Here is a 24950-nt window from a genome sequence, read left to right as displayed (position 1 = left end):
TCTATCGGGTGCTGGTCAGACCGCAGTTGGAATACTGCGTGCAATTTTGGGCACCAGACTTCAAGAGGGATGTGTATAACCTGGAGAGGGTCCAGAGAAGGGCCACTCGTATGGTTAAGGGCTTGCAGGCCAAGCCCTATGAGGAGAGACTGGGGCACCTGGACCTCTTCAGCCTCCGCAAGAGAAGGTTGAGAGGCGACCTTGTGGCTGCCTATAAGTTCATTGCGGGGGCACAGAAGGGAATTGGTGAGGTTTTATTCACCAAGGCGCCCCCGGGGGTTACAAGAAATAATGGCCACAAGCTAGCAGAGAGCAGATTTAGATTGGACATTAGGAAGAACTTCTTCACAGTTAGAGTGGCCAAGGTCTGGAATGGGCTCCCAATGGAGGTGGTGCTCTCCCCTACCCTGGGGGTCTTCAAGAGGAGGTTAGATAGGCATCTATCTGGGGTCATCTGAACCCAGCCCTCTTTCCTGCCTATGCAGGGGGTCGGACTCGATGATCTATTGAGGTCCCTTCCGACCTTAGCATCTATGAATCTATGTAGACACACTTGCTATGTAGTAAATACAAATACAAGACATTATTCACTGGCCATCTGTAATAGAGTTAGGCAAGCTTGCAAATGCAAGATATTATGAAGAATGTCTTCCATTCAAAAGCTTGCTAAACTCCACTACAAAGGTGGTCTAATAAAAAATATCGCCCTAAGAAATCCTTGCCTCTCACATAATATCTGGATCATCATGGCTAGATCTCTCTTACATTTTATAATGAACACCATTCTCACCCTGTTGCATAATAAACAGATTTAAAGTGTTCAGCTATTTGTTCAGTCAACAGCTATAGGTTGAGTAAGTAGGTTGCATCAAATGTTGAAATTTGTTCCAAAGTCCCATTATTTTGACAAGATAGATACATCATTGCATCCTCAGCTCTTAGACAATATCTGGTTGTCTACATGTCCTCTAAGTCCCCAAAATGTCACTTGTTCACAGACTGACACTTCATACCTGACCTCATAGCCCTATTCATGTGAATGACTGGTGATACACCAGAAATAGAATACCAAATTGTGTGCAAGTGGCATTTGTTTGAACTTAGGGTACAATATAGATGACTTAATATGGCAGGGTTGGGCAGTTAGTTTAGCTGGAGGGCCACTTAGGGAGTTTTGGTGAGCTGTTGTGTATGGGTCAGCACCCCCACCCCTGCAGCAGCTCACCAAAACTCCTTAAGTCGCTCTGCTCCAGGGCCCAGCCCTGTGACATCACCACTTGGTCACCCCAGCCCTAGCACTGGTATCTCCATGGCGACCAGCCCAGGATCCCCACAGAAAGGGTGCACTCACCTGGGAGGTTGGGATGGGGTAGCCGGAAGGTGGTGGGTGGCATTTAGGAGCAGGATGGCTGGGTGGGGCCGGGGCTGGAACCAGGATTTCAGGGTGGTAACAGCATGGGTCTAGGGACTGGAGCAGAGCTGCAATCCACTCATGGCAAGCCCTTGCACATGGAACTAGCGCCCCCTGCAGGGATGTGGAGCAGTGGATTGTGGCTCTGCCCCAGTCCTGGCCCTCTACCATCACCATCCAATGATCCTAGCCCCATCCACCCACCCATCCCACTCCTGGACTCTTCTTCCAGCCCACCTGTGGCCCCATCCCATTTACCCAGCTGAACAGTCCTGCCTGCTCAGATCCTGGGCCAGTGTCCATGGAGACCTGCTCTCCCACTTGATCTGGCGCCCCTGCTGGTGAGTGTGAGGCAGGTGGGGCAGGGTGCCCAGGCAGCAGAACTGGGACCAAGGCTAATGGCAGCAACAAAACAGGGAGCGGGAGACCAACACAGGCAGCGGAAGCTGGAAGCAGCTGCCACTGCTGGGGCTGCCAGGTAGAGGATTCAGGCTGCTATGCTGCCCCAGCCCTGCTGCACACCTGGGGCTGGAAGGACAAGCTGCATGTGCTGCGGCCTGTGTTGCCCACTGCACCTGTAATGGGTGGGACTGAGGGACCCTCTGCAGGCCAGATAAAATCCCTTGGTGAGCTAGATATGGCCTTCAGGCTATATTTTTCCCACCCCTGGGATATGGTCATCTAGGCATCCAGAAAAGAATAGAATGTCACCTGGGCAATAGCGTACTGATGGGGGGTAGGAAGGGCCACGGTCCCCAGGCACCAGCCTGGGGGTAGGAGTGCCAGCCAGACCAAGAGGCCACAGCATCTCCTGTGTTTGGCCCACCCACCCGCCCGGTGTGTTGTATGGTTCTTTACCTGTTACACCAGAAATTCCAGCCACCACCACTCCCCCGTCCAGTGTGCTGTGGTGTCAATTTCCCTGTGTAAGTTCTATGGGGTGGGAGGGGGGCTCCGTACCCTGCTTGCATCATCACCAGGGGTGTGAAAATGCAGGCATTGGCCCCCGGGCACTGGAGACCCACGGCATGCCCCTGCACCTGAGTATTCAAAATAAAAGAGATATGTTCAGTTATTCTCATAACATCATTTATGAGACTTAAAACATAGTCAAGAAAGCACGATTACTGTTAAACATCTTGCATTTCACACCTGTATAATTTCTATGGTTTGATATGACACATCAGGAAAAAGTGTAAATTTTTCTCTCTTCCAATTGTTTTCAACATTACAAATATGATACCATAATACTGATTTTCTGGAAAGTTTCACAAAAAGAATTATTAGAATTGATTTGTGTTTTATTGTACAAATAAGTGAAAGACTTTTAGAACAGAGTCATTGCATAAATATACCCAATAGACTAATCTATATCAAACACTCCCCAATAATAGGAGAGGACTTTGATAACTTCCCTCCATCTCCCCATTCACTTTAGGTTGCTGCCGGGCTACACGCCCCACACTGCTCAAGTGGCAAGCCAGGCAAAATGCCTGATGGCTGAAGAGGACTGCTGTTCCCCTGCCTGGCAGATCCCATCTGAGGTCTGTGCCAGTGGGATGGAAAAGGAGTGGGGGGACTTAAACCCTCTTCTGTCTCCCCATTTGCTTCAGGCTGCTGCCAGGACTGGCCACCCCCCCACCATTTGAGCACAAGGAGGGTGGGGAAATGCCAAACACAGGCTGCTATTCCCCCACCAGGTAGACCCCAGATGAGGTCCCCTGGAGGAGAGGGGAATAAACTGCTTCCCTGCTCCCTTCGCCTTAGGGAGCCATGCTGGGCTGGCATCTGGCCACACCCCCCACCCTTGCTCCAGCTTGAAAGCAGAGGGGCAGGGACAGCCCTGCTCTCTGGAGCAGACAGCACAACCCAGTCAAGGGCTGAAAAGCATTCTGAGATGCTGGTGGACTCTGGTTTAACTTAAACCAAGAAAAGGGTCTGGGACAGAAGTTCCGTAAACCAGTTTGACCCAAATCAGTTAAGTCTGATACTATATTCAACCAGGTTTATCTTAAACTAGTTTTGGCCATTTCAAAACTGATTTTTGTGCACTGAACTTCTGTTCTGTTACAGATTCAAACCAGTTTCTGATGACTTAAACTGGTTTACATGTAACTTCTGTCCCTAGCTACTGAGGCCTGAATATTGGCAGTACTACAGTGTACGTGGGCTCATGAATTTTATTTTTCCTATTATTATTATTTTCATAATAGAAAACATTAATTATGCATTGCTAATAAATATAGAATATGTGACAGCACAGATAGACCAGGCAGAGAAAAAAAGGTGTGAGGAGGGTTCTGTTTGTTCTGCCCACCCTAATCTACTTGTATGCCTGACACTTTCATCAGGTAGGTCATGCAGAATCTCTTAGGCAAGGTACATAATGACCCTGAATATGTATGTGAGTTTCAATGACATTTTAAGCTAAGACTTGGATAAATACCAACAGGATGTCTTGCCAATGGCTTAGTCAGCAGTCTTCAGAAATATAGAAAATTAAATTAGAAAGAATATTTAAAATGCCTTACCATACAAAAAAGGATGAAAAAGATCTAGAAGAGTTGAGAAATGTCATGTTATCACTTATGCTTAAGATTTACACAAAAGAATAGATCAGAACATGTAAGAAGGAAAGTGATATACAAAACCAGACCTCCTTCAAAACTTATGCAGTAAAATACATGTACTGTTTTATTTATTTTTTTTAATTCCTGCAAGAAGCAGTCAGGTTCAAAGTCCATTTAGTTTACACTTTAGAGAAGAAAATATAATATTAATCTGAGCACAAGGAAGATAGTTCAGGTGTCTCAAATGATGCAAAAACTAGCCCTCCATATCAAACTTTTTCTTAGAAATATTTTAAACTTTAAACAAACTTTAAACTTTTAAACAAAATAGAACCGGTGACAACACTGTAAATGTACCAAAACCTATTTATTAAACATACAGATTGTTTGAAAGAGAATTTGTGATGATTTGAATCCAAAATATTATTTAACTAGAACTATGAACAACATTTAAATTTTTTTTAGAGTTTCAAAATGTGAATGAACAATTTTCTATGTCTGCAGTTCACACTGTTTTCAAACTAACGGTTACTTCCAAAAATATTTCCTAAGTGTTTTAATTAAATATTTCATTCCTCACAAAGCAGCAGTGATGTACTGTGGTACACACAAGGAAATTGCTTACAATCTTCGCATCATTTCCAGGTTTTGCAATCATCTGTCCTTGAACAAAAGCACAACATCCACTCATGCTTGCAGAAGTTCTACTGGGGTGCGTTGTGGCAATTTGTAATTTAGCACAGTCATACCAGACTTGATAGACTTAGATTACATGTATGCATCATTCTTACTTTTATTTGTCCATCTATCAACTGTTCTCCAAGCTCTTGAAAAAAAATGCACCATCTTCTTAAATGTCATCTTTGCTTCCAGTTTGCATTGTGGCCTAGCCAAATGATGAGGCTGGCAATGGCAGCCACATTCAGCATATTGAAAAATAGTGTAATTGGCCATCTGTTGATTTTTTGCATCTGCAAGTGGTCATATGGACTAAGTGGTCAGGGTTATCCACCCCACCCTTATTTTTATTGTAGTCATGGTTGATGTGTGGCTTTCTTTGCTCTCCATCCACTGACAGGCCATGGTGCATGCTTGACAGCAACAGCACAACTTTGGATTTCTTTGGAACATAGGAAACTAGTGTGTGCTTCTCATCAAAAGCAAAAGCAAAGTGGAAGATGGCCATCTATTAGTTACCATGGATACCTGAAGTGGACATGAATGAGGTGTGAATGAATGCTGACCTTTCAGATAAATCCACCCAAAGTGGCGAAACATAAATTGCACAGAAATGTATACAGAATTTGTATTGCAATAACAAGTTACCCCAATGCATTAAAATGGGCTTTGGGGTAAGTTGTTACCCTATATGGAAAAACACATTCATGCCTGGGGTAACATGTTACCCTGGGCGGTTTTTCATCCACAGAGAGCAAACTATTCATGTAAACTGACTGTTCTTTGGTAATATTGTGTACTGCAGTACTAGTGACAATGTCCTAAAAAGAAACACTTTTAGAATTAATTAACTTAAAGATAATGCACAAAATATGTGTCTGGGGTAGGAAATTACCTACCCCAGACACATATTCCCCATGGGAATGTGTGAAGGTTAAACCTGTAACAGAACAGGAGCTCAGTGGACATAAACCAGTTTCAAAGTGGACAAAACTGGTTTAAGATAAACCTGGTTGTATTTAGTATCAGACCTAACTGATTTGTGTCAAACCAGTTTATGGAACTTCTGTCCCAGACCCTTTATTGGTTTAAGTTAAGCCAGAACCCCCCAGCATCCCAGCATGCTTTTCATCCTTGAGCTAGGCTGTGCTGTCTGCCCCAGAGAGCAGGGCTGACCCTGTCCCTGTGCTCCCTAACCAGAGCAAAGCCAGGGGCAGCTGGGGTCTGCCTGGCTATGGTACAGCAGTCGCTGTCAGGGTCGCCCCCCTCACCGCTCTAGCGGCAGGGGTGGGGCCATGGCCAAACGCCAGCCACCATGATGAAGGGGGCAGGGAGGGGATTTATTTCCCCCCTGCCTGCCCCTGCCAGTTCTTTAACAGCTGCATGTCAAACCATTGCCTGCACAGCAAAGTTAATTTAACACCTTGTTAAAATGTTAATCCAAGAGCCATCAAGACTGCAGTATGGGGCTAATAGCTTTCATTGTTTCTCAGTTATTGACCCACCTACCCAGAAGAATGTTTTTTTTCCTATTCAAAGACTAATTCAAGGAAGGGACAAGATAGGGCCCTTCTTAAGGAGAAGACTTTATCCCCTCCCACCTCTGGCAGAGTGGCAGAGACTAAAGTAAGTAGTTGATAAGGGGATGAGGAAGGGGAGGGAGTATGATTCCCCTCAGCTCCCCTAGGCCATGTTGAGTGGAGATCCAAGCCTTGCAGGACCAGACTGAGATGTGGGAGGTGTTGGCAAAGACCTGGCACAATCATCACATGTATATGCTGGAGATGGAGCTAAGGGAATAGGAGAGGGTCCCAGACAGCTTGAGCTAGCATGACAAAAGAATGCAGTGAACTACATTTACATTATAAAGCAGAAGCTGTAAAAAGTGGGAGACTGGAATGCCTAAGCAAGGATTTGTCTTTGTGGTTTATTACATTCCAATTAATTTAGACTATGCTGTGTGTGCTCTCACTGTGTTTTACTGGGCTGTATCATAGCTTAGGAAACAGCTTCTGGTTTCTCTGTCATGTGCTTGAGGTTGCAAAGTGCTGCATTCAATACATGCTTGCTTCAGAGAAAGGACTATTCTTGTTCAAGCTTTTATGAATTCAGTGCCACTGCCTTTTTCCCCACCCCACTTCTCAGTTTGGCAGTGGCTGCCCCCCTTTCCTCAAGCAGGGTTGGGGACAGAAGCCTGGCAGGCACTGCCCTCCCCACTCCTACCGTAGACACAGGCCCCCACCCCAGCGTGCTAGCCCTGATCTGGTGCCTGGCCATGCCCCCTCCGGTCCAGCAGGGAGGCATGTGGCTGCATTTCTTACATCAAAAGTAAATGTCTGTACATTTGTTAATCGGTTCAAGCTGTGCAGCTTAGACTAACCTGAAAAGACTGTATCGATTCAGCCTCTGGCTTTTTTTACTGTTGGTACTTAGCCTGTGTGTGTATTGCACGCACACTCACATGCACACGTGCACATGCACGCGCGCGCACAGCCACACACATTATTGCTAGTATAATAACTAAACATATTGCATAATGCGCACACACACGCACATACATATTAGGTAGAGAGAGATGTCACCTAGTGGTTTCTGGTAAAGAATGAAGCCAGGGACAGTCATTTCCTTAGCTTTGACAGATTTTTCTCTATGGCTATTTTACATGTCATTTCGTACTTCCTGCTTGGTTCTCCTACCTATAAAATGAATATAAAAGCCTACTTACCTTGTAGAATATTCAAAATATTAAGAATTAATTAATATTTGTGAACTAATTTCTGAACAGTTTTGCAAGTTCTAAGTATTATTTTAATATCAAATAATGAGTCTTATTGTCATGATTTTTTAATTGTAAGAGAATCTAAAAGTCTTAAGACTTATCCTTACTAAAAGAAATGCCTATGTGGAATATGACCTCCTCCATCACTGAAAGAAGAGAACTAGATCCTATGGCTATAAGTCAAATATAAGATCATGGGATCATGCTAACAATTATATCTGCCCAATTTCTGCTGAAGTTGCAGCCACTTAGAACATCACTATCACAAATCTTTTAGTCCTGAAAAATCATGGCTGGCTACCCTTTGTCAGTGACCATCCACCTGTACCTCTTAAGCACTAGTGCCCATAAGCATTATTTCTTCTGTTAAGCAGTATTCCATTGACTTTTATGATGACATGTCCATTTTTCTGATCTTTGTATCAACACGGTTTTTACCTGTATTAAATAATCTTAATGAAATATTGGAAATACCAAAATTATGACAGAACAAAATAATTAAGGAAGGTACATGCTAGTGCAGACAGAGCCTATAATTGATTTTGTTTGGCTATGTATGTGTCACTAGGGTGCATAAAGACTTACAAGAGTTTATGTCCCTTGGAAGAAAATATTTCTTCTATGAAGCTTTCCTTTACATAGTCTGGAAAGTTTATCTATTCTCTCTAGTTTTGCCTTCTTGCAGGGGTCTTCACTGCTACAACTTGTTTATGCAGTCATCAGACAAATGGCTTTTTTTTTTTTGCCTTGAAGTCCAATTTTTGCATATTCCTAAGCCTGACTTGAATATTTATTATTCTGCAATTATTAAAAAAATAGCTACACTGCTTCCTAGTGGTGAATGAATGAATTAACATATTATTTGTTTTCAGTTAAACTTTATGTAGCTTTTAAGACTGTGAAAATGCAATTGCAGATTTTTATTCTTCAGTTTTGTGTCCGGGTAATTTTTTTTTTTAAGTTAGTCCATAGCTTGGTAAATGATCTGCAAGTGGTGATGGAAACTCAGAATTACTGCAACTCTGTTGAGTGACTAACCACAGGGTACAGAGATACAGGGTCCTGCTACTGCTCTTAAAGTACATTTTAATGTTCACTAAGGGTTCTGTTTTAGCCCTATCAGCTGAAATACTCTGTCTACACAACAGCAATTCAAATTCCCTTCCCCTTGCTATAATAAAGTGTTATATTTGGCATGCTTTTGGGGAAAAAGTGGTGAGAACTGGGTTTTTGTTTGTTGTCTTTATTCCCTTCTTTGGATTTCTCTGCATTTCAGTTTCACCCTGATTACAAGTCTTTGTATAGCTATTAATGAGGAAAACCTCTTACCTCTACCTGAAACCAAGCTAAACTCCACCAATGTGCAATTTGCAACTCTATTAGCCTACATTACACAGAAGTCTGTGGCTTTGTTAAATTGCAACTAATTCTAGGGATAGTCAAGGCCTTAGTCCTTGTTTTCAGCAAGGATGCTACTTCCAGGTTTTTATGATGTGATATGAATATTTGCTCATACAGATCTTGAGGAGCATTAAGGTGTTTAGGAATTCTTGCCAATACTCACCCAATTGGCAGAGTAATATATTCTTGCAAATACTACCTGGGAACAGGTAGTATTCATGTCCCTTTATACAACAAAATAAAAAATCACTGTGGTAAACTGCTTTATAGACCCCCACATCTACTGTTGCTTATAATAGTTATTCTGTAGTGATTAGAAGTACTGGAACCTGATTATGTCAGTTTTACACCGGTGTAAATCCTTTGATTTTAGTGAATTACTCCTCCCTTTCATGAGAGAATGAATTCCTTCCTACAGAAAACTATTATGCTTTCATTAGGTATACAAAACATTAAACCCTGTAACAGGCTGTTGTACCATAAACATATGTTTCTGTTGTGAAAACTACAGTCTCTTCTGGAGAGGCAATAGGAAATATAGAATATTTTCCTCCTTTTAAACTGATGATGACACAGATGCCTATAATATAGGTTTATATACCAATATGCTAAGCATTCCAATATTTTAGCGTAGGGGTGACAAATAAGGGTAGCTCAGCAAAGAGAGAATTTTCAGAGGTCTATTGAAAAACAGGTTGACATATTGAGATGAAATGTAAGTAAGAAAGAAAAATGATTTGGGGATTTTTTTATTTTTATTTTTTGCAGGACTGCTGCTTCTGCATACTCTACGAACCCTTGCATAGGCTGACAATTATAAATTCCTGGAAATCCAGGACATTATCCTGGAAATCTGGGACACTGCCCTCCCCCAAACTTTCTCACAAGTTGGTGAGGGCAGGGCTGTGTGCTGAGCAGACAGCAGTGCCTCTCTGCATGCCTGCAAGGTGCTCGGTGCTGCACTAACTCCCAAATGACTGCACTCTGTACCCCTACATTTCCAGGATCCCCATTATAATTCCCAACAACCATCCAGGACCAGCCTCTGAAATCTGGGAGTGTCTCAGCTAAAATAGGACTTATGGTCACCCATACCTTGCAGAATTATAATGATTGGCTTGTGGTTAAGATGCTAGAGCACAGTTCTCGAGATCTGAATATAATCCCCAGTTCCACCATCAATTTTGTGAAAGTTTGAGGAATGTATTTACACTTTCTGTGCTTCAGTTCCCTGTACATGGAAACACTAGCTTTCTTTTCCTTCAAAACTTTGTCTGTTTAGGGTCAGATTCTAACACCTTGACTCATGGTCAGTAGCAACCTATTTCATAAGTGGGACTGGTTAAATAAGCATCAGTGAGACTGGTCAGTAGCAACCTATTTCCATTAACTGAAGTGGGACTGGTTATATAGTAGGAGTAAGTACCTAAAACGGAATTCTAATTTGTGTGGTAATATATATTTATCTTTCATATATAATTGTGTGGTTACATATATAAGCAGCAACTAGCCCAATAGAACCTGAATTTTTATTGGATAACTTCTAAGTTTAACTGTGACACTGAAAATAGCAATTGTTTATAGCCCTATAAAGTGAACCAGTTGTTTTTTCTTTAGTTGTATCAAATGCTGGCAAGGACTCCTGATTCAACCCCAAAACCAGGGGTTTATACATTTTAAAATAATCTAAAAACTGTTGAATGCATTTCTCTTGAAGGTGTTCATAGATCTATTAGGAATTCAATTACAGTCATTTTCCCAAGCTTCTGCTCTGTCCACATGTCTATGGTCTCGCCATCTGGTTTAACTAATTTCTACTTCACAGTAACCGGTTGGAGGAAGTCAGTAGTGGAGAGGCATGACTAACTTTCATATCAGTAACTTTTTATCAAAGCCATGCAGCAAAGGGGATCTAGTTACTGGAAGTATAGTTGGTCACATGCCACATGTTCTTGTGTTTTCACAAGAGGCATTCAGCTATTAAAATATAATAACTGTGACAGACAAAACAGATTTTAAAATCCATTTTCTCCATGATGCACAGAAGGTTTTTCTCACATAATTCCCATTATTGTTAATGGGAGTTATGTGCTTGACTCCCCTGTGTATTCTGATGAAAATAGATCCCTCTGCGTTTAGATAGAAACATATCCAGAAGCCATGCTACACAGTGTTCAGAATTTCATTATGGGAGATTAATTCAGCCTAAGTATGTCATATTTTAGACAGTGTGTTGTCAGCATTCAAAATAACCCATGGCATATATATGGTATTTTATGTATTCACAGTAGCCCACAGAAATCTTGAAGTAATTTTTGTTTTGTTACTAGTGACTTGGGCATTTTATTTTTCTGAATTAAGTTCTGATTAGCCTACAGCATTTTGCCAAAAAACATACATATACAAAAAACTTTATTTTGTTTTTATTGTAAAATACTATATGGAAAATATTACTCCATAAAACAATTAATTTTACATTTGTGTGTGTGCATGCTTTAGTGAATATGTGTGCATGTGTGTAAAAAATATGCATAGGCACACACATGTATACACTAAATACATATAAGATGGTAGGGAAGTAGTCAGGCTGTATAGATCTTGGAGTTGCTCTGGGTGATTCAGTGAGAATGTATCTTAAAGCTCATGGGAGAAAACAAAGGAATAATAGCTATGACACCCTTTAAAGGTATATTTTTAAGCATTGGCCTCTGTCTTTCCTGTCTTACCACTTCACATTGTTGCAAGGCCACTAATGAACCTTGTATGCTGGAAGTATAGGGACTCCCACAGTGTTTAGATGTTGTCTACATTTTTTGGCAGCAGGCCAGAATGATCTAGCTCAGGTCTGTGGTGGATTGGCTTTAGGACCCAGCCACAGCATAGGCGAGTCCCCTGGCTGTAGTGTAGGCAAAGCCCCTGCTGCCAAATGCCACAGAGGCCCTCCAGCTCCATGAATTGGGTGTGGTGGCTTCATGGATCTGGCCTGTGGGCCATAGGTCTCCACAATCTCTGTTGTAGATCTTTATAAGAAAATGGTACAAATTCAAGACAGGTAGTTGCTTTGCTCTAGATCCTGCCAGCCTACCTCACGTTGAGCAGTAAGAGTAAGAAACCATCGATGTGACTCAAAAAACAGAGCTATTGTTCATCTCTGTTTTATCTGAGAGTGATATAAAAGGTCTAGATTTTATTACATTTTTAGATTTTATTTATGAAGTTTAATTGGGCCTAATTTTTTTCAGCAAAGCTGAAAGCCATAGGTAGGGACCTACTCAATTCATAATTTCATGAATTTTGCAAAAATTGCTAAATCAGTCATTATCTGTGAAATCAGATAATATCCATGAAATCTGTGGGAAAATAATTACTAAAAATAAAATACTTGCTCTCTAGCGGAAGCCAGCAGTCCTCATGGCTGCTGTGACCCAGCTGTGCAGCCCACAAGGGGAAGAGGTTGGGGGCTTCTGGAATGAAGGGGAGAAGCCAAGGTGATTGCTGCCCCTACCCTTCACCACTGATTGTCTAAGAGGGCTGCCTGCCAATCAGTAGAGGGGCAAGGACACATGACAGATCACCCTCTAAGCCAATCAGTGGTGAGTGACAGGGCCATATGACAAACAGCCCTCTCAACCAGTCACAGTGAGGGGTGGGGCCACCAGGGCCCTTTGGCCAAGCGGAGGCATAGGGTGGCCCACCCCAATAGGCTCATGAAAATGGTGGCCAGCCCTGTGATCTATCCATAAAATCAGCCTGCCTCCTCAATTTGGGTGGTCCCTGGTGATAGGCAGTTCTATAACCTATTGGTGGCAAGAGATTTCCTCTCCAAACAAGATAAGAAAACTCTTGTAAGTAAATACAGTTAGGAAAATAATTTTCTCATACATTTAATGGGACTACTTGTGGTATATGTCATTAAACCAACATGAATAAGGATAACAGAATCTGACACACAGTTTGAGTTGTAGTAGTGGACAACAATGGTAAGTCTTTGAGGGACCATGCCCGAACCTGAGTAAACACATGGAATGAATGAGATTGTGCTTGAAATGAATGACTTGCCTAGAGAAAGATTATATTGAGAATTACCTTGTAGAAAACTTTCCTTTAAAATGAATGATCATGGAAACTTGTAATCCGTTTATTTCTTTTTGTATCTATCTGTGTAGCAACCAATTGATAGATACGCAGGTCATGTAGGAAAACATACTCTAATTGTTATGCCTTATTTGTCATTTTTATGATTTTTACTGTTAGTTAGATGGCTAGATATTTTCCAAATGTAAGAACATAATTTATGTACTGCCCCTGCATAGTGGGCCTTGCACCGCTACAAAATGTATATAAGTTGCAACTAAATCAGGATCTTTTCTTTGTTTATAGGAAAGATAACGATTTACACTCAGTTTGTTAGGGTGTAAATAACTATGCTTATCCCTCAATGACAGTTGCATAAACCATCGCACAAATGTTGTAGAGTATGAGGATGCACATGTGCAGTTTATGCAAAGTATGAATATTCTCTAAATTCTCACCTTGAGTTACTTTGAGGTAAAGTTTCATGTGGCCATACCCAAAACAGGGTTCTCTGACTGGTGGCCTGTGGGCCTCATGGGGCCACTGAGGGGTAAACTACAGCCCCCAAGCTCCTGGTCTTAGCACTGCTCCCCCTTTTGCTTCTTGTTGCAGCTGCTAGTCTCTCTGAGTTCTCCCTCCTTCCTCCAGCTTCCTCTGCCTGATCCCACCACTGGGAGTGAGGCAGAGCAGTGCAGCCTGTGAGGCTGAGGGAGCCCATGGCCAGAGAGATTCGGGAACCTCATGTGGCATCTATGCTGGTGCAGTTCAGCAGAAGTCACTGTTACAGTGTGGTGTTGGGAGTGAGAGTGGTATGTGGAGGGGTGGGGGGGGGGTTATGCAGTATAGTGCAATGAGGGAGGGCCTTGCATGGCTCAGTGTGCAACCTGTGCAGTGTGTGGCAGGGGTCCTGTGGCCCCCAGCTGCCCAGAAGCCCTGACCTAAGAGAACTGAAGGTTTATACTTAACCAAACATATAGCCTTTATAACAACAACATCATAATAGTAATAGTAGTGTTATAGAAGTAGCAATGAACAATATTATCCTTTCAGAAATTGCTTGTCCATAGAAGTGAAATTTCTGAACAGACAAACAATCCATATTCAGTCAAAAGTGGGAATAGAGTTGGGAAAGAGGAACTAACTGTGCTACTCCATGGTAACAACTTTGTGTGTCCATTTTATCCCACAACAAATAGAAGATGAACTGTTTGCTCATTAATTTATTCAGGGATAAACTATTCTGGTTTAGCTTCCACTTGTAACAGGATACAGTAGCCACAGAGAACAAGTTACCTGAAATCAGCTGATGTGTGGTAAGCCCCCGCCCTCCCTCATTAACTTTGTATCATTTTGTCTGTCTGTACCTGGAAATTGGATGGGGATAGATCAGTTTTGAAACAAAAATAGACACCAAGAATGTCAATATGGTCAAAATGTTCCTTTACAGCTTTACAATGAACACAGAGAGGTGTTAACTAGTTGTCTCCTCCTCCACTCTTCCTCCTACCCCTTCCCTGCAGAGTTGCAGCTCCAGTAGGCAGTGGGGGTAGCAGAGTGGTGACAGAAGCAGTGCATCGTGCTGGAGCAGTCACCAGAGATGTTTTTGCTGCTGGGGGACATGTCACCTCCTTTTTTTTTTTTTTTGCTGCTGACACCTATGTGGGTAGCAAAAATAAAGAGGTTACATGTCCGTCCAACAGTAGAAACTACTTTTCCCAGAATTCCACTCAGTCATATTTCTGTGACACAGCTTTTCCTGTTCTCATCTCCCAAACTGCTACCCAGAGGTGCAGCATGCAGGGGAGCTGCCAGGGGCAGATGTGGGGGGAAGAAAAGGGGTGGGAACAAGGGATGGACATGTGGGGTTCTCCCTTGTTCCTTTCTTAGCACCCGCTGCCCCTGCCTTAGGCAGTGTCCAGGGCTCATGCCCAGCTCAGCTACCTATCCTTACATCACTGCTCAAACAGGAAATTGCAGAACAAGGAATTACCCACAGACTGAAATGTATTTTCTTTGGTCTCAACAGGGACTATAGAGTCTTATTCTATTACTTGTATCCCCAGGTTAACTGCTCCATTCATCTTAATTGAGCTACACAATTCCCCTGATAACTCTCCCCTTGTACCTTTTCCTTGTATATGCATTTTTTATTTCTGCCAGTACGTTCACAACATCTGACAAAGTAGGTTGTTACCAACAAAAGCTTATGCCTCTCTGAACCAGTCTCTAAAATACCACTTTGTCCTGCCTGTCTATGAATATTGTTTTCTAGTCTTACAAACCTTGGACTCCAGTCCTCCAATGACTTAATGGGGTTCCATAGCAATACAGGAGCTAATTGTGGGATTAGGAGCTAAAAATCTATAAACACAACCCTGATAATAACAATCACTTGAATTTCCTTAAGTCACAAGGCACCTAGACCAGCAAATCCTTTTATTATTTTGTTTACATGCATTTTGTTATATGTGAACCTGGCCCGTCAAGCCAGCATTCTAATTTACTAATTTCTTATTTGAAGTTCAAGTTGCTTTTGGTAAAATGAAAAAAAAAGTGTACATACTTTCAGGACAATGATAAAGAATGATTTTTTTTCCCCCCTGTGCATTCTCACATGTGCAGATCTGCAATGTTCACATCTTCCTTGATTAACTGCTTTGGCACACTTAAGAGCTATAATCCCCTATTTGAGCTGCACTATGGAAATCCATATTCAGTTTTTGGACTTAATCATAACTCTCCTTAGAGTCAATATAATTTGGCTTCAGAATGTGATCCTTTAGGTCATTAGTCTGCAGTCATCCACATATAGCAAATGCACAATGCCAGTACTAGATTTTTACTCGTGGAATGAATGCAAGTTATGGAACAGAAAACAAGACTGTAAATAAGATGTCCATAGTATGAGGTCAGGAGAATTAGCTCCAAACATGTTTTGTTTGTTGAAAAAAAATAAGTACACATACATGCTAGGGAAAATAATGGGTAGGGTATATGCTCATGATTTTCATATTAGCTCTGATGCCATTCTGTGGAAATAAAGAATGAAATACAGTCCTGTTATTTAGTTACCTTTAAATGTTTATGTTGAGGAAATAAGCAGATCAGTTTGTTTTGGATGTGTAGTTCATAAATGTTTCATTCCAGTCTTACTCTGCCATCTAGTGTTTAAAACATTAAATTTCAGCTAAACCAAAAGCTAATCACTCACATGCAAGGAAAAACTTAAAAAGCGTGTATTTACAATGTGTTATTTGGAGCAGGTAATATTCCCTATTCTAGAAACAAGCACAAAAAATAAGTGAGATAAGAGGCACTAACGATCAATGATAAACTACAGTTCTTGACTCCTATAAGTAACTCTGTATAGCTTAATTAATACTACATTTGTTTGTGAAGTTAGTGATTGTCACTAGTAGAACTGGTAAATTATTGATAGCTACCAGTTTAGTTAAGATTTTAGATTTATTTTTGGTTAATTTTCTATCTAAGAACTGATCTAGATGCTCCTTAAAATGTATTTGTTAGACACTTCTGGACTGCCATTTCACTTAGGCCACTGGTAGACATTAAAAAGAAGGCACAATAGGATTTCATGTGCGAGCCAAACCGTTGTGCCTTCTGCCATGCCACACTGTGCTCACCCAGCTGGGACCCCTGCTCAGCTGACCAGTGCTCCCAGCCTCCAGAGCACTTAGAAGTCAATTTGTCAATTAAAAAATGTCAAGCATCCAATCATAATTAAAAAGCACATAAATTAGGTAAGTGAAAAGGTGATCAAACATAGCCGAAAACAAATATCAAGAAATCAAAGGACCCTGACATGTATTATACTTAAAGCATGATTAACTGGTTAATCATGCCTTAACTACTGACCTGGTCACACATGCATTCAATTAGTGGCATGATAAAACCAGAAATAAGCACCACATTTATTACACAAAAATGTATAATAACTCTGTTGCTGGTTCCTATGAAACCTTTAATTGAATCTGTGACCAGTGCTCCCATTTCTCCGGGACACACAGTTGCTACACCAGAGAGGATCGCCAGAATGTGAAGTTAGTGTCCATTGTCTGAGGAGTAGATTTATGCTAGAGAGGCATGTCTGGAGGGAAGACCTTCAGAAAACATCTTAATGCCACGCTTCAGTAAGTTTCCTCTTATCCTCTGAGTTGGTTATTAATTTATGTATGATTAGTTCTCTGATGCAGGTATCACTTTTATACGTCTCAAATCTGAGATAATTTAGAATGAAACTTTCTCATTAAATATTTCACTATGCATTGTTCTTTTTACAAGTGTAGTGTTACTATTTCGGTTTTTTGCCCTATCTCTCCCTACCTTCTGCCTGCCATTATTAAGTCTTTGCCCTCATATGCTTTGTGACATTCTTGCTCTTTGTTAAACAGGTGTGCCCCTTTGCAAGCTTGTATTTCACTGGTGAATGAAACATTTCCAGTATGTATTCATAGCTCTTTTGGGGATGAAATTGCTGTATTTGACTGTCAGTATGAGCTGATAGATTCCTCATTGTTGCTGTTGAGGATTCCATTTTCCCTTAGGTCATTGTGGTGTCCATCAAATCCCATGATTACACAATTGCCAGTATATAGTTGATAAAGTTATTCTGTGATTCAATGGGGAATCTCATAAGGAGGGTTCCTCTAATAGTTCAAAGAGATATTACACACTTCTCTTATTTTATGTATTTATTTTTTTGCATGGAAGGTGCTAGGAACTGTTGGAATGATGAACAAATGATAAAGAGCTGTGCCTATGCCTGTGCAGACATTTCAGAATTATTCTTTGGGTTCATATATCTTTTGGGGATGGAGGTGCACAGGACAAAAATAAGGTTGCATCTGCCAGTGAAAAGGTGAGATTTTCCAAAGAAGGGAAATATATAGCAATCTTGCCTTTGTAAGACGACAGAAGGATGGAGTAGGTGGACATAACAGGTCATTTCTGTACCTGGTTCTTTTTAGGGTTTTTTTCTTCTCATTCCCTGTTCTCATAGTAATCTTCTTTCTTTTTGCCTTCTTTAATCTACTGTTAACTTTCCTTCCTGTCTGAAATCTCTATTAATTTAGGATAAACTCTTCTCTTCACTAGCATTCTCAGAGCAGTGACTTATTGATTATATTGTATTACCAAAATGCAGCTTGACCTCAGAGGGATAGTGTTTTCCCAGCAGTACAATACCCAGCTTTAATATAAACTGACAGTTCTGCATTGAAAAGAAGCAAAGGGAAAGGAGAAATAAATTCAAATACAAAGGCATGCTATATGGACTGTGTTTTAAACCTACAGTTTACAGTGCTCTAATACCTAATTTGCATATTTTTTTTTCCTTTTCTTTTTGGGGGTCATAACAACTGCCATTTACTGAGTAGACCATAGGTCTTCTTGCCCAGTATCCTGTATCACAGTGGCAGAAAGTGGATACTGAAAGGAAGAGTGAACTGGGTGTGACCAGGGGTTTTTTCTATAGTTCCTCTCTCACTTGCAGGCTCTAGCATTTAAGGTACAGGAAGTCATGGACTTCCCCCTAGAGTCAGAGGCTGTCCCCCTAACTCCCATGATTAATAGCTACTGATTCATGTTTCCTCCAAGAATTTGTCCAATTCCTTTTTGAATCTGGCTAAACTGTCAGCTTCCACAACATCTTGTGACAATGAGTTCCATACTTTATGTAAACGCTGTATGTAAAAAAAAAAAAAAAAAGTCATTTTGCCAGTTTTAAACTTTCAATGTACAAGGGGTTTCATTTTATGACCTCTGCTGCTTGTATTGTGAGGGATAGTAAATCACTATTTACTTTCTCTTCACCGTTTTGCAAACTCTTATCATGTCTCTCCTCCAGTATCTCTTCTAAACTGAATAGGCCTAGCTTCTTAAGTCTCAAATCATATGGAAACCCCTCCACACCACTAATCATCCTTGTTGCCATTCTCTGTACCTTCTTTAGTTTTACTTTTTCCTTTCTGAGATTTGAGGACCAAAACTAGCCACTGTATTCAAAGTGTGGATGTACCATGGATTTATAAAAGGGCATGATGATACTTTCCATTTTGCTTACAATTCCCTTCTTAATAATCCCTAACATTTTGTTTTCCTTTTTGGCAGCTACTGAGCTGATGTTTTTAGCAACTCTCCATAATGACTCCTAGATCTCTTTCCTTTGTGCTAACAGCTAATGTAGAGCCGATCATAATGTAGATAGAGTTTTGGTTATTTTTGCCCGGGTGCCTCAGTTTACACTTACCTACACTGAAACTCAATGCAGTTGCCCAATTAATAGCCTATTCACTCAATCATCCCAGATCTTCTGTAGTTCCCCATGGTCCTCCTTGGTCTTTAAAACTTTGAATAATTTTGTGCCATCTACTTATCTGGCCACCTTACTTCTCACCCCTTTACCAGGTAATTTATGAATATGCTAAACAGCACTGGTCCCAACACAGATCTTTGGGGTAATTTTTTGTAATTTCAGCATCAGCAACACATAATAGTCTGGGTAAAGTTACTTAATTTAATTTAATCAGGTGAAGAGATGAATAAGTGGGAAGGAGCCTGAAACCTGCTAATTCAGGGGTGGACAAAGTCCAGCCCATGGGCCGGATCCAGCTGGCAGTTAACTCCATTTCCCAGCAGCCCCTGCCAGCATGGCTGGGGCCAGTTTCCATGGAGACCCCAGCTGCAGCTGCACTGTGATAGTGCAAGGCTGGGGTTGCCATGGAGACCAGCCTCAGCCATGCTGGCAGGGCACATAGCAGGGCAGGGAAGGGGCTCCTTTGGAGTTGTTGGGATCTTGTACTGGGGCAGCCTGGTCCAGGGCCAGGGCAGAGCTATGATCTGTAGCCTGCATGCTCTGGACAGGGGTGCGCAGACAGTGGATCACAGCTGTGTCCCTGCCCTAGACCAGGCTGTCACTGCTGCAAGGAGCAAGGGCAGAGTTGTGATCTGCTTGCCTGTGTGCCTCTTCCTGGAGCATGCAGGCTGTAGATCACATCTCTGCCCTGGCCCTGAACCAAGCTGCCCCTGCCACAAGATCCCAGCGGCTCCAGATCATCCCCCTTCCCTTCCCTGCTACACACCCTGCCACCACAGCTGGGACCAATCTCTATTGCAACCGCAGCCTTACTCTATCACAGCACAGCTATAGCTGGGGTCTCCATGGAGACCTGCCTCAGCCATGTGGGCAGGGGTTGCTGGGAAATGAAGTCTGGCTGCTGACTGGATCTGCTATTTTTCCCATCCCTGTGCTAATTACTACTACCATGCCTTTATCTAATGATCTCAGGATGCTTTAAAATGTTGGGCTGCCCTATCTATTATGCAGTGATAATGCATCACAAACAGGTAGAAATAGAGACCGTGGTAGGACTGCTACCATATTCCAGCAATATTCAGCTACAGGAATGGTCTCTTGAAGGTATACAGAAGTATTGCTGCTGAATAGCTCTAAATCTGTTGTTCTTTCTGATAACCTAGCTGGGTGGACATGTGTATTAAAACTGATAGTCATGGGTGACTATTGTCAGTTTTCTGATTCTAAGAGCTTCCAGTAAACTTGGATATCACACAATTTATGCTTACAGTTTTTCTCCATAAAATAAAATGGAATGACATTAACTTTGAAGTCAGAAAATTCAACTGAGCTATTATTAGAGTATATTGAAAAAATGTGGGTGTGAGGGGCCTTTTTCCTTCTGCTGATTGGGAGGGAATCTTCATCTTGTGTGTGTGTGTATGTGTGTGTACACACACACATATTTTTACTTCCACAGCTGAGCTGCACCTTGCTTTCCTATTTCCAAAGAGTCCTGTGTTTTAACCAGCCTTAAGTGTCTTGCAAATATCACCAAACAGGGCCTATCCAGAATCTCCCTGTTGTCCCCTCGCTCAGCGTGGTGCATACAATTAGTGTGGCCCCACTCTCCATGGGCCAAGTATGTATATATGCATGATAAGATAGTATACACTGGATGCATCTACATATTGCCATACAGTAATGTTGCTATGGCACCATGCTTTAGTACTTCCTTTTGGAAGTACTAAGGCACAGCACAGTACAGGTGGTTACTGCGCCATGCACATGGTGCATGGTTAGATTTTACCACTACTTGGCCATAGTGGTGCACTATACTATGACATCACTATGACAATGTAGCTGCTGACCATGTGTAGACCCATGTGATCACTATGTTACCATAGCATGCTGTAGCAATCACTGATGTGCCCGCTGAAGACACATTTTTTATATTTGAGTTCCCACCTTTTCCATTCAGGAATCTTTTTATATCTTTCTTCAATTATCTAATGAAATACTATGAAAAACACCTTACAAATTACTCCTGACTTAACTTCCAGTCATAACACAATTTTTAGTAATAGACACTAAACACTAGGGCTTATGGAGGTTTGACTATCATGAACATAAGGCCTCTCACTTAGCATCGTTTGTTAATTCTACATGTCTTCCTGATTTCTTTCATGGCATAGGTGAAGTCTAGTACTCATAGACTGCTTTGTACTGAATACAATCTCTGCCTCAGATAATCTCTCCAAGGAAGTTAAAAATGCAGGAATTTACAGAGATTTGGTGGTCGATTGTTGCTTTTTGTACAGTCATCTCTTTGCCTGACCTGCTTCATGCCCTCTTAACCTTTCTTCAGAAGCATGTTAGAACCTAATCACAAAGATGGAGAAGACACAAGAACACTGGACTTTCTTTTATTACTTCCACATGTTTATGTATAAGTGTTCATTCTTGTGAGTTACCCTCACAAGGGAGACCTTCCAGGCTGAGATTGGAGCATTTTTCCCCTGGGAGAAATTGAGTAAATGTTTGTATACTTGTAATTTCTACCAAGAGAGCAGCAATTCTCCTGGTTAAAACATAGTCATAAAGAAGTAGGGCTAGAAGGTACCTTCAGAGGTAATCTAGTCCAACTCCCTGCCTGAGGCAGGATCATCCTTATACAAACCATCCCATACAACCATAACCTAAACTCTACAGAAGACTACCCTCAACCTTGACACAACATAGACATAACACTCTTACCTGCTACAGGTAGAGCAAGGAAACCAGAGCAGCCAATGCCCTACTTCTAAAAAATGTTGTAAATCTATGCTCAAGAGGTCCCCAGTAAAGAGTAGCACGGGACTCTAATATGTAATTCTGGAACATGGCATTTAGTAGTTACATTGGATAAAGTCACCTGTTCTATTGTTAAACCCCAGAAATGCAAGCAGTCATTTTTAGTAGAAACTATAGTTTGTTTAAGAGTTGGAACAAGGACTCTGAAAGATCATTCATCTGCTATTATCATAGGCTCTAATTCCATATCTTGCTTTGTATAACTTATTCTTGCATCCTCTACATGGGTTCTGGGGCCCAAGGTGTTTTGCACAATGTTGGTGTTACTGAGCATGGTAAATTCCCAAATATTTAATATTTAATGAGAAAATATTTATAAAATACTCAAAAAATATTCATAAAGTATATACTGAGCAAAGTAAATGCCCTTCAGATCAACAGAATTTAACTATTTTTAAATCAAAGTTAGTGTGTATTTAGTTGACTTGTCATGTATCTACAAGTTAATAAAACTGTTGTAGTTATTCTGTGTTAAAAAACCATATTTCATGCAATGAGACAATATATTTTGTCATATTTTTTTATTTTTCTAGACTGTTAGGTTTTTTTGTGGTGGTGTTTTTTTTTTTTAACAAGCCTTGCACAAATGTATATGTGCCATTAGGTAAAAACAAGCCATTTAAGGTGGTGGTTCAGCATTTCCAACTGCTTTGCCATCTTAAACCTGAACAACAATATGTATGTATGTATGTATGTATGCATCTTGATTATTATGTACAGGTTTCCCTCACTTTATGCAGCATCTGTATGTGCAAATTCGCTCTTATGAGATGACAATTTTATACCAAAAATTCATTATATGTGAGGTAAATTCACTTTTATCTGATCAGTGTGTGGTGCAAGCTCACAGTCAGCTGCTTTGTGTGGTGCATTGTGGGAGTGATGCACACCAAAATATAGTCTTCTGTCTGGATCTGTGCTCCTCACTCATTATCTGCAACACATGTTTCTGTAGTCGCTATCTCCATTATGGTAACATTCACCACCACTCTGTGCTTGTGTGTACTGTCTGCTGGTGGTGAGTACCAAAATTGCCTTGTAAAAATGGTAGAAATGGGTCTGAGGGTCAGTACAGTTGAGGTCTTGGAACATATCCCTATTTGTTACATTGTAAAGTGGGTTCCCTGTATGCAAATTCAAGTTATGTGCTTGTCACGGGATGGGGTCCTGTAGGATGGCCGTGATCTTCCCAAAGCACCCTTACCATGCCAAGTTGGCCCAATGGACACCCTTGATTCTCACCCGCCCCGTCTTTGATTGAATGATTGATAGGGAGGCTGCCTCTAAGTCCTCTTGGACATGGTTGAGATTGGTTCTCAGGACCCTGTGGGTCCCCAGACCCCTGGTGTATCCTGCTTGAAGATGGATGTCATAATGGGTGTTTCAGGGCACCCTAGCCTTATGGGCTATGCGTGGCTCCAACCACCCCTTTACCATGCCCCAAGCCTCACAGATGGAACGGACGTTGTTTGGTCTGGGCCTTGTTATAATTTGGAACCCTGGTCCTCCCTGGGATCTCCACAGCTCTGCAAAGTGCTGCGCCCTTGCTGGCGCTGTGGTCCCCAGGCTGCCATGGGTCCCTTATGAGGCCTCCTCTATCCCCCAGTAGCCTCACCCAAACCACCGGTCTTATACAGCAATAAACAAAACACAAGCCCCTGGGCTGCAACATAAATTCAAGCTGTCTGGCTACAACATCATTCAAACCATACAGGGGAATACTGTGTCCCCCAACAGTGTCAGAAGCTGCTCCTGCAGTCAAGCCTCTCCCCTTTGTTTGCTCTGGGAGAGCTCCTTCCCCCTTGGCTGCCAGCAGGAAATTGCCTTCCTGGCCCCAGATCTGGGGTTTATATATGAGCTGGGCCCTGCCCCTTCCAGTCAGCTGACCACTGGCAGGTGTGGGCCACTAGCTCATTCTAGCTGCCCTGGTACCCAGCAGCTGGGGGCTCCCCACTCACTGCTAGGGCTCTTGCCCTAGCAGTTTCCACTCTTTAAAGGAGCAGGGCACCTAAGTGCTCTGTGACAGTGCTGTTTTCCAGGACTGTATGTACAGCATAAAGCGAAGGAAACCTATACATTCATTTAAAAACAGAGGTATTCTAGTACAGAACAGTAAAAAGGCATCGACAAGTTATTTGCAATATCTGTGTAGCACCATTAAAAATGGGCCCACCTGAAGGAAGAGGAAGGGCTGCCCTGCAAAGGACAGAGTGTCAAGAGACAAAGTTTGTCTGACCAAGGACACCATTTACCCTGAGGGCGAGTGAAGCTGCTTTGGAGGCAGTTATCTTTGAAGCAGGAGGGGTGATGTAACCCCAGCAGAGTTTGAAGGAGAAACATTAGAAAAAGCCTAGGAAGAGTCCTGGCCTGGGATTGGCTGAGAGGCTTGCTTAAAAGAGGGGAGCAGTTTTCCAGGGGAAGAGAACAAAGGTGAGAGAGAGAGGGGTTGAGAGATGGGCTGGAGACCAGGAAAAGTATCTCCCCATGGCTGCCCCTCTGAGAGCCCCTGTCAGAGCCTTGCAGAAGTAGCAGCAAGTGGCTACACTGAAGAGAGATACTGTGTCCAGTCTCCTGCCCTTCCCCTAGGAGCCCTGCCTGGGCAGGCAAAAGAAAGGCGCTGCCTATCAGGAGACTCTGAGTCTGGGAAGAGCCTCCTGCAAGCCCCTGTGTGGCTGGGTAAGCACCAGGGGCAACTGGTGCCACCTTAGGGAGGACATGTGCCCCCCCAGCGACCAGTCAGCAAGTGGGAGGGGGTCCCACCGTGGCCAATCTCGCTGACCACGGCAAAACTCACAGACCGGGAAGCAACCACGACACTACATATAGTGCTCCCACTCCCTGGCTGGCACTCGCAGGGTGGGCACCAGCATT

The sequence above is a fragment of the Alligator sinensis genome, unplaced genomic scaffold (genome assembly GCF_000455745.1).
Source record: "Alligator sinensis unplaced genomic scaffold, ASM45574v1 scaffold202_1, whole genome shotgun sequence".
Taxonomy (NCBI): domain Eukaryota; kingdom Metazoa; phylum Chordata; order Crocodylia; family Alligatoridae; genus Alligator; species Alligator sinensis.
Note: the sequence above shows the minus strand (reverse complement) of the source record.